We start from the raw sequence: 14440 nt of genomic DNA, 5'->3' as shown, positions 1-14440 counted from the left end.
TGTTTGCGTTGGGACGTCATAGGATATAAGATATATATTTATTCGTCCAATAAATTTTGGAAATTTGTTTTCCTTTGGCATTGTCACATTAAAATACCTAAAATAAAGAACTCATAAAACAGTTACATACATAGAACAGTACAAATATTTTAAATACAAATGAGTTAATTGAGAACCAGGTTCGGTGTTGAAAACAGAGCCAAGATCAAGGTTGAAAACACTGTAGGTCTAGTCAGCTAGTAGTCCGTCTAGTATACCTGTATGGTCTAGTGGTGGTTCACCTGTCAAAGTAGACGAGGTAGACACATTAAATGTTTTGTAGCCCTCTTATAAATAATGATTTACTGCATACGGGTTACACGTTAAGCACCGTAACTTCTCCAATTGGATGATTAATGGAAACAGTCCTTGACGTATTGCGGCTTATCGCTTTATTAAATCGAAATGTCAAAACATTTTCAACAAGGTTTCTGTTTAAAATTTAATATATCATTTTTATAAAACGTTTCCTTAATGAGTTTGACCACCTGTATTCGATGCAAAACGTGCAGGCAGTGTTGATTACGGGTTCACTGATCTTTTTTATGACCTGGATGCATCTCATTAATTTTTTAATGAATGCACTGCTTTCTGCTTTCCGTGTGAACGGAACAATGTCATATTTTCAGAAACCCTATTTCTTTCTTACCTTTCTTTCATTACCCCTGACTTAGTTCTGTTTTCTTACAGTTCTTTCGTTTTGGAAACAATGCCCATGTCTATGAACCATGGAGTAGACGTTACCCCATGCTATAAACCCCAATGCAAAACATCTGCGTTAGTAGGGCAATATAAAATATAAAAGTGCATTTCCATTTTATTGGTAAAAAGAATAATATTTTGGCACACAGAATAGAACATAAAAAAGAATAACCAGAGACCGGAACAAGTGCCTTTAAATCGTTTTTTTTTTTTAATTCTATGAGAAGAAGGTTATGTGTAGGCTACAACTCATCAGGTAGGCCTACTATATTACGTGGTGTGTATATATACTAATTTGTGCCGGGTAATGAAGTTGATCATTGTTCTCGAATTATTTTTAGTTCAAAGCCTTTGAATACCCTTAGCATATTCAAATAGGCTATATATAGGCCTAAATACGTGTGTCTGCCACCCAGCATCAATATACCAATTAGCATAAATATGCTAATTTTCCCAAAATGGTATAGACCTAGTGACACTATTCTCGACTGCCGCTCCTGCCACCACCACTCAGAGAGCCATTCGCTCTCCTGCCACTTATACGCTGCCTGAACCTGACGTCATCGCGTAATATCGATGTGATGCGCATAGAGTACGCTCATCATGTTCGAATTTGATAACTTGTTGAAACAAAAAAGGTAAAATGCAGGTCTATATAATTCGTAGTAAAGGTTCTTAAACAATTTTTGTAATCATTAAAATGCTTTTTGAAACGGTCAAAATGAAGTGGTCTTTGAATGATAACTGGCGGGTGATCTTTGTACCGCCAGTAAACTGATTGACATGCTTGAGTGATTTTATCCACAGCTGACGTATTGGATTCAGAACAGAACTTTCATTTGGTAAACCGACTTTGAAAGATGAACACCTGGTATATTCTTGTCCTCGCCGCCTCAGCTGTGGTATCAATTGCTACGGCCTCAACAGGTAATTGATGTTTTTTTTTCTGAATCGAATAATAAGCATATTATAATAATATTTGTTTCATGTCATTATGTCTAGTAAATTATTCATGCCGTAAAGTGTATTTATTTTCCAATTTGGTGATTTATTAATTGGGAATTTAATAACATAATGTTAATAAATTTTATTTTTTACTGGGAATTGAATAGACTTGTTAACAAACAATGATCAAATAAGTACAATACTCGTACAAATTTAAACATCGTTTGAATTTTAAGTGGTTTTTACCTGTGAATGGAATGGCCATAGCCGCCTATATTTCAACCTAGGCCTACGTCGATGTCTAACTTTCAACATTTGAGACCAATTATGATTATTTTTATTGTCAGAGAGTTGTTTTTTTAGGAACGGTTCTCTATGTAGGCCCTACTATTAGGATTAGGTCTATTTTAGTTTTCAGCATCGTTTAAAATAAAATTGTTAGTAATAATAATGAGTAATCATGCTCAAAGGCGCTTTACAAGCATTATTACCCCAGTATTTTTTGGGATCAAACACGTATGGAAACATACTCCCATAATGCAGCCGGTAACCAGCGCAGTTGTGTCTAGATCTAACTGGGTACCCATTTATACACCTGGGTGGAGAGAGGCAACGTAAGTAAAGTACCTTGCCTACGGATACAAGCAATGCGGCGAGAGTTGGATTCGAACCTAGGTCTGACGATCGGTAGTCCAACGTCCAACACAATGCGCCACACGCCCTCACGTAACATTTGTCGTCTTCCAGGATAAGTCAAAAAACGGTACTTAGTACTTAGAAGGACTCGGTCCAAATCTAAATATAGGCTACAATATTCATAATTATTATTAATGATAACATTAGGAACATAAAGACAATTAAAACTAGCCTATTCTAATTCTGTATTAATGGAGTGTGTATTTATTATTTGTTATAACGTAATTAGAATTCAAAACTTAGTTTGTTTTAAAAATTAAAGAAGAATCTAAAAAAAATCGTTTGTTTCTTACTACTGGAATTTTTTAACGACAGGTTTACCAATTCAACTAAACAGCCTTTTCTTATGAAATCGTATTTTCTGTCCTATTAACTTATTTTTTAAGCTAATATTTATGATCATCAACATTTTAAAAGCTTGTTTTAAGCACCAACCAAAATTGAATCAGTTATATTAAAATGTAGTTTCCCGTTTTATGTTAATCAGCTTCGGCTGGATGAACAACACTAAATTATGTTGAAATAAATAAAATAAATGGTTGGTTCGACCTGCTTATTACCAGAGAAGAATGAAATTATGTCACTCTTAGTCTTTTCTGCTTAATACATAGTAATTTATACATAGTATTATATCTGTACTTTTTTCACGCTGCTGCTCTAGCCCGCTACGTCAAACGAGATGACTCATTCATTAGATGAAATCAAGCAGCAGTATAGTACCGTATTACATTTTGATATTTTTGTTAAAATGGAAACTCGACTATAATTAATTTATAGGTACCACCTGTTGAGTCCAAAAAAACGGCTGGGAAAAGAGTCTAATGACAAATCCCAAAGCATTTCTGGTATTTATGAGTCCCATGATATTACTATAATTCACTGTAAGATAATCATTGAATTATTATCAAAACAGTCCATTGAAGTTTTTGTTTGTAATAGGATACTTGAAGTATCTAGGCGTGATGAAGTGACCCCCAGACTTGACCTTAGCAATAACAATAAGCGAGCAGCGTTTTTTGTAAGAAATATTCTTGTTTTACACTAATTTGTCCACCTTTCATTTTTCTTTCCTTAAATTAATATTTATTTTTCAGTGTTATTAACCATTGGGCATTTGATACCAATGTATTCCACATCATTAGTTTACTGTGTTTTCCCTTATTTTCTCATTTGTTCTTCCAATCTTTTATTTTTATATCGGCATGGTGCCAGGTATTTGGAATACCAAGGAAGATTAAAGGTTAAACATTGCCTACACCACGCCTTGGGCATTTTGAAACAACGTTAGTTAGGCTAAATTGAACACCAAGTATGTGATAATCAATACAATAATATGTATTCTTCTGAGTTACACTGTGTACTATGTAAACACAATTTTTAATTCATAATAAAAGACAAGGAAGATTAAAAGTTAAACATTGCCTACACCACGCCCATAGGCATTTTGAAACAACGTTAGTTAGGCTAAATTGAACACCAAGTATGTGATAATCAATACAATAATTTGTATTCTTCTGAGTACACTGTGTACTATGTAAACACAATTATTAATTCATAATAAAAGACAAGAAAAAGATTACAAACAATAGCAATGATAGTAAATAGCTTAAGAAAAACAAAAAGAAGAGCAGACAAGAACAACAAGATTCTCGGATAAGGACTATAAACCGTAGGTCCAGTGTATACATCTAGCTCGTGTGCACTTTAAAGAACCTAGTACATCTTTCGAGACGAGTAGGGGGTTACCCCGGTGTATTAGTACATCACAGCCACTGATCACCAACTGGGCCCTCTGGGAGACCAGTCATTGACTGAAGAGGTTACCCAGTATAAATAAATATTTCAATCAATCAATCAATAATACATTTATATGAAAATACTGTATATAGGAAAAGTGTAAAAATGCATTTATTCCTCTGGCTTCCATAACTAAGGTAATAGCATGGGAATACCAGCAATTACAAACGAATTCTGATATTCAAAATTTATAAATATTGTTGTCATATGGGTAGGCCTATAGTATTGATAGTGACTACACCTCCCTCGGTATAAAAATAACGACTGAACTTTACCATTGTAAACGTTCGGTAGTATTTCATAATCTATATTCAAACAAAACAATTTGATATGAACAGTATATAAAATGAGTATATAAGATTGTGATTTATATGAACTTTGTACTGTAGGTCTATTCGCGAACCAATTTACAGTGACTTCATTTTAAGTGGTGACATATTTCAGTACGACGACTGGACCTAACATTGGACACAGGCGGTCAAACTTACAACACCTGTTGTGTGGTGTTCACTATATATTGAGTTTCGCTGCAACTTAAGTACTTGACCATGCCAATAATTGAAAGAAAACAAATTACCGGTACTGGAAGGATTTTCTTCCTATTATTTGTGGAGTCCCTCAAGGTTCCCTGCTTGGGCCTCTATTATTTTTATTATACATAAATGATATCCATAATGCCTCAAATATGTTTTCTTTTCTGTTGTATGCTGATGACACAACCCTTATTTACACTGATAAAAATATAGATTCCCTTTTTAAAATATCAACGGCGAAAATCTACCCAAAATGTTAACATACTTTTCTGCAAACAAACTTTCTGTTAATCTAAAGAAGTGCTGTTGTATGGTGTTCAAAAATTCTCAAATACCACTAAATACTAGTACTTTTAAACTAAAAATTAAAGATCAATTAATACCTATTGTTGAGAAAACTAAATTTCTTGGTGTTTATCTGGACTGTAAGCTAAATTGGAAACATCAGATTACTCAAGTCGAAAACAAAATATCCAAAAGTTCTGGTATCATATATAGATTATCATCTTTCATCCCTCAAAACATACTCCGGATTCTTTACTGTTCACTAATCCTCCCTTACCTCACTTATTGTAATATTATTTGGGTAATACATACCCGTCCTACTTAAACAAACTGTTATTGATCCAAAGGAAAACCGTAAGATACATAGCAAATGCTCCTCCTTTATCCCATTCCAATCCTTTATTTTCTTCATTTGGTCTTCTTAAAATTCAGGATATTAACCATCTTCAACAAAGTGTTTTCCTTTATTCATGGCTAAACTCGATCCTGCCATCACACTTTGATGATTTATTTAGTTTCAATCTTAATTTTCATAACCACAGTACTCGGAGCGCAAATCAAATACGTATTCCTTTTTTTAAAACTACTTCTTTTAAACATAGCATTAAGTTCACTGGTCCTAAACTTTGGGATAACGTACCAGTTAATATAAAAAGTGCTTTGTCTAAGAAGAGTTTTTCTTTTAAATTGAAACGGCACCTCTTATCTAGTTATGTTTAATTATCCTTTCACTCATTGTAGTTTTGATATTTTTAGTCTTTTCGGTACCCTGAATCTAAAAGTCTTCATTACTGTTTTTGTCCTGTTTCCGGTTCCCGTGTTGTCCTGTTTTTTTTTTTTCATTTTCTATGGGCTGCCTTATACAAGCTTTGCTTTTTAGGAATGTTGCCCCTCTTATTTTAATAATTTTTACTGTTAATTTTATTTTCTATGAAAGACAAGAGAAATAAATGTTACTTTGATTGAAGGGAAATTATTTTGTTGAAAAAATAAAATATTTTGTTTTCATCAGTCTGTCATAATTGTTCTTTAAGATTTAACCTTCTGACTCTGTTAACCAAATTAAAGAGAATGGGGATTATAAACGGACACTACCTGAGTAAAGAAAGAGAAATAGGATTACAGTACTGCCTGAGGAGAGAAAAAAAACATATTGATTGATTATTGATATATTATTTTATTGTCCGATTTTAATCTCGAAATGTTATAATTGGTTTTTTTACTTCGCAATTCTGGCATTGGTAATAAATATTGGCAATAATATTAATGAAATGAAATTATTTTATTTTTTCAGTTTTTACTTGATCTTGGAAGCTTTTCTGACTGGCTGAGAAGGAAACAATTTTTTTTAAATAAGATCAAAAATAAAAATAAATATTTATGTTGTTGCTACATTCGATTTCTGTTTCCAAAGTCGGTATTCTGTTTATCCAGTTGGTATTCTGTTTCTACAGTCGGTTTCTGTTTCTACAGTCTGTATTCTGTTTTATCCAGTCGGTATTCTGTTTCTACAGTCGGTATTCTGTTTTATCCAGTCGGTATTCTGTTTTATCCAGTCGGTATTCTGTTTCTACAGTCGGTATTCTGTTTCTACAGTCGGTTTCTGTTTCTACGGTCGGTATTCTGTTTCTACAGTCGGTTTCTGTTTCTACAATCGGTATTCTGTTTATCCAGTCGGTATTCTGTTTCTACAGTCGGTATTCTGTTTCTACAGTCGGTATTCAGTTTCTACAGTCGGTATTCTGTTTCTACAGTCAGTATTCTGTTTCTACAGTCGGTATTCTGTTTCTACAGTCGGTATTCTGTTTCTACAGTCGATATTCAGTTTCTACAGTCGATATTCTGTTTCTACAGTCGGTATTCTGTTTCTACAATTGGTATTCTGTTTCTACAGTCGGTATTCTGTTTCTACAGTCGGTATTCAGTTTCTACAGTCGGTATTCAGTTTCTACAGTCGGTATTCAGTTTCTACAGTCGGTATTCAGTTTCTACAGTCGGTATTCAGTTTCTACAGTCGGTATTCAGTTTCTACAGTCGGTATTCTGTTTCTACAGTCGGTATTCAGTTTCTACAGTCGGTATTCAGTTTCTACACTCGGTATTCTGTTTCTACACTCGGTATTCTGTTTCTACAGTCGGTATTCTGTTTCTACAGTCGGTATTCTGTTGGTACAGTCGGTTTTTGTTTCCAAAGTCAGTATTCAGTGATAAATGCCTTCTTAGCATATTTACCAATTGGTGTAAAGTACAAACGTGCGACAATGATGAATTTTGCCGTTGTATATTGTTTCACCGAGTACCCTTTGAACAGTCCATACAAGTGTTTATAATATATGTCACCACTTAAAATTAACCACCACTTAAAACATTCTCGGCCCTTCATTAAACTTTACTTGGATGACAATTACGAAGCATTTATTCTGTATTCGTGTCGTCATCGCGTATATTTCTTAGGGGAATGATCCAAAATATAGGATTATCAAAGGCCTAAACTTCGTCGCGTATATTTCTTTTTAGGGGCTGATCCAAGATTATCAAAGGCATAAGCTTAGATTATCAAAGGCATAAGCTTTAAATGGTAATACTACAATTAAATTCAATTCTATAAGTAACTTTGTTTCGGTAAATACATATTCATATTCATTCAAATCCATGAAGTGTATTTAATGACTGATGATAAAAGCAAAATGGAACAAGACGTGAGAATGTAGCTTTTGACGTGACGCAAAATGTGGTTTAACTGTGCTTTTCTACAGTAGATTCCTCCACATTGTCTGTCTTTTTTGACTGATGACACAAACAGGTACTGATACGTTTCAACGTTCGGTTTCATCCAGTACGCTTCAACTCTTAATAAGCCAATAATAATACAATCCAAAATCTAGACCCAAGGCTATAAATTAACAACTGCATAACAAATGTTTTCTTGTACAGATCCAATTGAGGCATTGACACTTTCTATGCTGATTATTAGTGTGTAGCAGAAATTATATTTACGGAATGTTGCTAATTAAATCTTTTTTTTTGGAAAACTACAACTGATTGTTGTTGTAAAATAAATACACGTGACTAAAAAATAATTATTATGATGATTTCTTTCAAATCTGGAATTCGTTTTCCATTTTGGTATTCAAAAAAATAACTGATGGATTTTTTGTAATTGTTCTGTCCAGTTTCGTTGTAAACTGTTAATAAAGATGTTTCAGTCAGCCAACAGTTTAATTTGGTTTTTCATTAAAATAGCGAATAGTAAACCTACCCTCACCATTTGTTATTTTTATCTGTTTGTACTACTTCAGTTAGTTCAATTTAATTTCCTTAGAAAAGGTTTATTTACCAAGCAATTCACTCGGCAATTCACTTGTCAAATATTAACCAAAAATTCAAATCATTGGTCAAATGCATAGGAAAATATGGTTTGCTTTCAAAATGGTGGTAGTTGGTTATCCAATACCGACTGTAATTCAAGTTCCCCTCCCTAACGTTCGAATATAGGGGGATTTTTCCCTTGCCGCTCAACTGAAATGTTAACTGGGAAAGTTTCATTTCAAGGCTACTATCGTACTACCCAGATCTTTTTTTTTTTTTTTTTTTTTTTCTCTTTCGTGGGGGTCACCCACATTTATTCATTCTTTTTACAAATATATATTATATAACATACATACATTTTTATAAAAATAAAGAACAATAAAATGCAATATAACAGCTAAAAAGGCACTATATCTATACATGTACATAAAATCGATGGAGTAAAAGTATGCTTTAAAAACATACATTTTATGTTTATTGCAAGTTATAGTAAAAGTACAACTATTTATCATTTAAATTTACTTTATATTAAGAAATGTATTAAAAAGTAGCTGTTTCTTTTATTATATCTTAAATCAGTACTCACAATTTGTTTCTTTATTTCTTTTGACCTTATATTACATCCGTTACAAATATATACACACATACACACATTAATATACCTATTTACATTTACGAATCAGTTTAATCTAGTTATTATAAACACATTATAATTATGCTACTTTTTATGTTTTGGCCTTGTATAACATTTGTTTCATTCCACTATTTCTATTCCTTAAAAGTTCTTTTCTTACTATGTTGGCCCTTTACATTTACCAGTTTGTTTACTTATATGTTTGACCGTGTGTTTCAGTCTATGTTTTACCCTAATACATTTATTTCTATCATGTATTAGTTTTAGTATAAGTCTAGGTGTTAGTTTTACACTACAGCTTGTACTAGTTTTATATTTTTCTTATTTTATGAATTCTAATAATTTAATTTTAACATCATTCCATTTTATAACTGCTTTATACTGATTACATGCGTATTCATTTTCTATAAGATTTTTTAATTCAAATTTAAACATATTCAAGATACTTTTTGATTCGTTACCCATCATGTTATCTAATAAACTAAGCCTTATGCGGGATTTGTATATACAAAACGTAAAGATAGATGTTAGCTCATTTACAAGTTTATCTTTGGAACCAGTAACTATATCAAACCAATGTATTGGCGTTTCATTAGGAAAACATTCAACAATAAGATTATTGAATTTCCTTCAAACTGGCTTAATCACTTTACACTTAAGTAACATATGTTCTTCGTTTTCTATCACATTCTTACATCTATCGCAAATATTAATTTTAGACAATTTCCAAATATGTAATCTTTTATTACAAACAAGTATGCGATGTAAAAGTTTAAAATTGAATTGCGCAACTTTTACCATATGTTTCATATCTTTGACTTTATTATTCCATATTTTGTTCCATACCATAGTCTTATTTAAAAACTCTGCTTCCCATTTTACTTGGGAGATTGGCACTGTCTTTAGTTCAAATATAAACTTATCATAAAAACCTGTTTTAACATTTGATTTGAATAATTCATTTTTAATATCAACATTAACTTGTTCTTTCTCTAATCTATGTCGTGCCAATACTTCCTTCCATTCAATAGGAATAGCATTCATGAGCTTGAAGTATTCTACCCAGATCTTAATAATAATAATAATAATATTTATTTGGTCATCAATGTAAAAATAACCAGGAATGAGAATAGGCTAAAGCCCAAACAGATTCTGCACTCACTCCATACAATACAAACAGTTAAGATAAACCATATACAAGAAAAATACAAATAAACTATACATAACATGAAATATAGTGTTTTGTTAGAGCAGCCTTAAATATTGAAATTGTTTGTGAATCTTTTATGTCATTTGGTATTTGCTCCCATAGTCTAGGAAAGGAAACAAATACAGAATTATGAAAAGTATTGCCTTTCGAATTCCAACGTAAAAGCCTACCCGGACATCTTTCACTAGTTTTAATATACTCATTGAAAGAATGGGGGCAGTAACCTTTCAATAACTTAAATCCTAATGAAAGTCTATGTAATTTAAACAAGTCATCAATAGATAATTCAAGCACTTTCAACCTATGAAAATAAGATGTGTCCCAGGAACCTTTCTTTCTAAACATTATTATCCTTGTTGCTTTCCTTTGTATACTTTCTATTCTATTAATATGTGATTTCTCAAATGGTGCCCACATTGAACAACAGTAGGTAATCACTGGAAGTAATAGAGCTTTGTATAAGTTCAACATAGCTAACCAGGACATATTTTTACTACATTTTGAAATGAAACCAAGCAATCTGCTTGCTTTACAACATATATAATTAGTTTGTGTATGACAAGACAACGAAATATTTACATAAACACCTAGAAATTTGAATTCTGTAACTTTAGGAATATTGTCTGATTCTATGGTATAATCCCAGTTAACTATATCTTTACATCTTGTAACATGCATTACGGCGCATTTGACAGGATTTAAGGGAAGTTTGTTTACATTTGCCCATTTAGCAATTGAATCTAAATCCTTTTGAAGTAATTTACAATCATTATTGTTATAAATAGGACGTGATAATGTGTGATCATCAGCAAATTGAAAAAGTGAAGAAGAAATATTATTTACAATATCACTTATGTAAATCAAAAATAAAAGAGGGCCCAAAACTGACCCTTGTGGTACCCCTGAAGTAACATTTACCCACTCTGACTTTTCTCCTCTGTAAATAACCCTTTGGCGTCTATTTGAAAGAAAATCTGTAATCCATGCATTAGTGTTCCCACCAATACCACAGTTATTAAGTTTCTTAATTAATCTTTTATGAGACACCTTGTCAAATGCAGACGAAAAATCAAGAAAAATAATATCAATATTTTTACAGCCTTTAAGTTCTAAGCTCTTTGCCCATGAATTAAAAACTTTTGAAAGTAAAAGTTCAGTACTATACATTTGTCTAAACCCAAACTGATTTTCTGAAAGGATATTATTATATTCTAGATATTCCCTTAAACGATAGCAAAGCAATTTCTCAATAATCTTACAAATTATGGGAGTTAAAGACACTGGACGATAGCTTTTCATTTCGTCTTTGGGTTTTCCATTTCTTTTGAAAATAGGTACAACATTTGCATCCTTCCATTGTTTTGGTAAAATACCTTTTTGTACAGTTAAATTAAAGAATGTACATAAAACATTAGCCAATTGTGCCTTACATGACTTTAAGAATATTGGAAGCAAACAATCAGGTCCTGGTGATTTGGATACATTTAACTGTGAGAGGGCATAAAATACCTCAGGCATCACAAAGGGTTCACATTCAAAGTTGGTAAGACAATCTATTGTATCCAAATCACAATGCTGATCATTATCTATGCAAAAGTTGTTTACAAATTGTGTATTGAAAAGATTAGCCAACACATTAGCATCAGATACTATTGTGTTATTTATCTTAAAGCTAATAACATCTGAGTCATTTTTTATAGACCTTATATACGCCCAGAATTGTTTTATATCAGTTGTAGCTTTGTTTGAAATATTTACAACATAATCCCGATGGCTACAATATATTGACTTTTTTAATTCCCTGCTACAAGATTTGAATTTATTTATGCTTTCTTCAGTTCCTACTTGTTTAGCAATTTTGTACAACTTTCTTTTCTTTGTGCAAAGCTTTTTGATTTCTGGAGTTATCCAGGGAAAAGATTTTGATTTTTTACCTTTCTTATTTGGTACAGATTTTGAAATTGCAAAATTGATATTACTAGAAATAGTTTCCCATATATCACTAATATTATTATATTGAAAACAATTCTCCCAATTAAAATTATCTAATATAGTCTGCATTTTTGAAAAATCAGCCTTTTTAAGAGCATATACAGTTTTAGTTATGTCCTTAGCACGTTTATACGACACCTTAACAGAGATCTCAACTGCTTCATGATCACATGATTCAAAATTATAAATTGTACGACATTTTTCAATCAGTAGTGGATTAGAAACAAATACTAAATCTAAGAAATGTCCTTTACTGTCACGTGTAATATACGATGGTTGTTTTAAGACTTGAACTAACCCAGTAGAGTTTGTTGCATCTAATAGACCATTCGCTAGGCTAGTTAAACCACTACTTTTATCTACCTGTATATCATTCCATTCAATATGTATATTAAAATCACCAATAAGCGAAACCCATTTGTACTGAGTCATTTTTCTTTGTACTTTTTCTAAATTGGTGTATAAAGCATTTGTGTATTGAATATTGGAAGATGGTGGTCTGTAATATACACCTATAAGAATTTTCCCAATACCAGTGTAACACTCTAACCACAATAACTCCAGTATATTATCATTTAGTTCATGACACTTAGATGGGTGTAATGATGTTTTTACAGCAATAAGTACTCCCCCACCATGTGAGTTTCTATCCTTTCTAAAAACTATATAATCGTTATTAAATATTTGACTATCATAAATGGAATTGTCAAGCCATGTTTCTGTCATAGATATAATATCATAAAATGAAGAATTAAATCGAGAATTTATATCATGCAACTTATTTTTAACACTTCTTACATTGCAATAGAATACGTTTAGCTTGTTTTTACTATCAGAACCTAATTTTGAATCTATCATAAAATCACTTTGGTTTACATTATTACTTAAACTATTATCATAAGTACATTCAGCATTAATTTTAGCATTAGTAATAGTAATTGGTTGTGAAGCATTAACATTGATTATATTAATTTACATTTCGTTCTTGATCGTTTAACACCATTAAGTTTAACACCATTAAGTTTGTGTCGGCTATATCTTCTTTGCCAATAACTCACTTTCGCATGTCTTGAACTTGGCATAGCTTTGCTTTATGTCCGCTCTGCTTGCATTTCCAGCAGATAACTGGACCTCCATGCCGACACACTCTATTTGTATGTCCACTTTCGCTACAGTAGTGACATCGAACATTCGCTGATTTTGTGCGCTCTTGTCTCTTGACTGGGAAGAGAATAGACACTACTTTATTTATACTCTTTATCAGTGTAGATGTTCCATATTTGTTAAGGTGGAGACCATGGCGTGTAAATTTGGAAGCATCATATCCTTTCTCGGAAGAGAATGCCAGAGTGTGGTCTATAAAACAATTTCCATAAACTGATTTCAGCATCTTATTTGCTTCTAGCACTCTCATATTTATTTCTGGATCATCCAAACGCGGGCAAATACTTGAAACATAGATGTTACCAGATGTTTTATGCCTCAAACGAACCATAAGATCACTGAAATCCTCCTTTAACTGATCTAATTTAAAGTTCAGCTCACTACAATCATTTGTGCCAACGTGCAATATGACATTTTGTACTTTGCTAAGATCCATTTGATCCAAAGTATCAGAAACCTGAGTTGTGATAGCACCGCGTAGTGTCTTCACCGCTGTGTCACACAGACCCTTAGTCTTGACTAATTTCAACATTGAGTCGCCAATTATTAGGTTTCTTTTATTCTGTATGGTAATATCAGACTGAAAGTTTTCAGCTGCATGATTTTTTTCAGAAGCTAAGGCTGGAGACTTAAATTCTTTCTGCAAAGCATTAAAAGAGTTGTGTAGTGCAATAGACTGTGAGTTTGACTTACACATTACAGGATTGCTAATGGGATGAGAAGCTGTATGAAACTCATTTTCTGTTAATAAAGCTTGAAGGCTGGCAATCTGAGTTTCCAAAGAGGCATTTCGCTCACATAACTCCTTAAAAGATGATGCAAGCTGAACGAAATTAGAGTTAACATCTTGGTACTCTTGCAACTTCCTTTTAGATTCAGCAATTTTGTCCTCACAGCTTTTAATCTTGTTCTTCAGTAATGGGGTTTGATCCCAACTTATCGGTGTCTGTATACCAATATCAAATGTTCTAGTTTTTGTAGTCTGAGTTATAGAATCGCAGTATTTTGGCCTAACATTTCCTCTTGATGGTCTTGACTTCTTTATACACCTTGGCGTTGAAGTAATTGGGTGTAGAAAATATTGAAATCCAGTATCCGATGTCATATCTTCGCATAAGGACTCACAAACACTTGA

This window comes from Antedon mediterranea, chromosome 8 (assembly GCF_964355755.1).
Source record: "Antedon mediterranea chromosome 8, ecAntMedi1.1, whole genome shotgun sequence".
Taxonomy (NCBI): Eukaryota; Metazoa; Echinodermata; class Crinoidea; order Comatulida; family Antedonidae; genus Antedon; species Antedon mediterranea.
The sequence above is the reverse complement of the archived record's forward strand: the minus strand, read 5'-3'. Positions refer to the sequence as shown.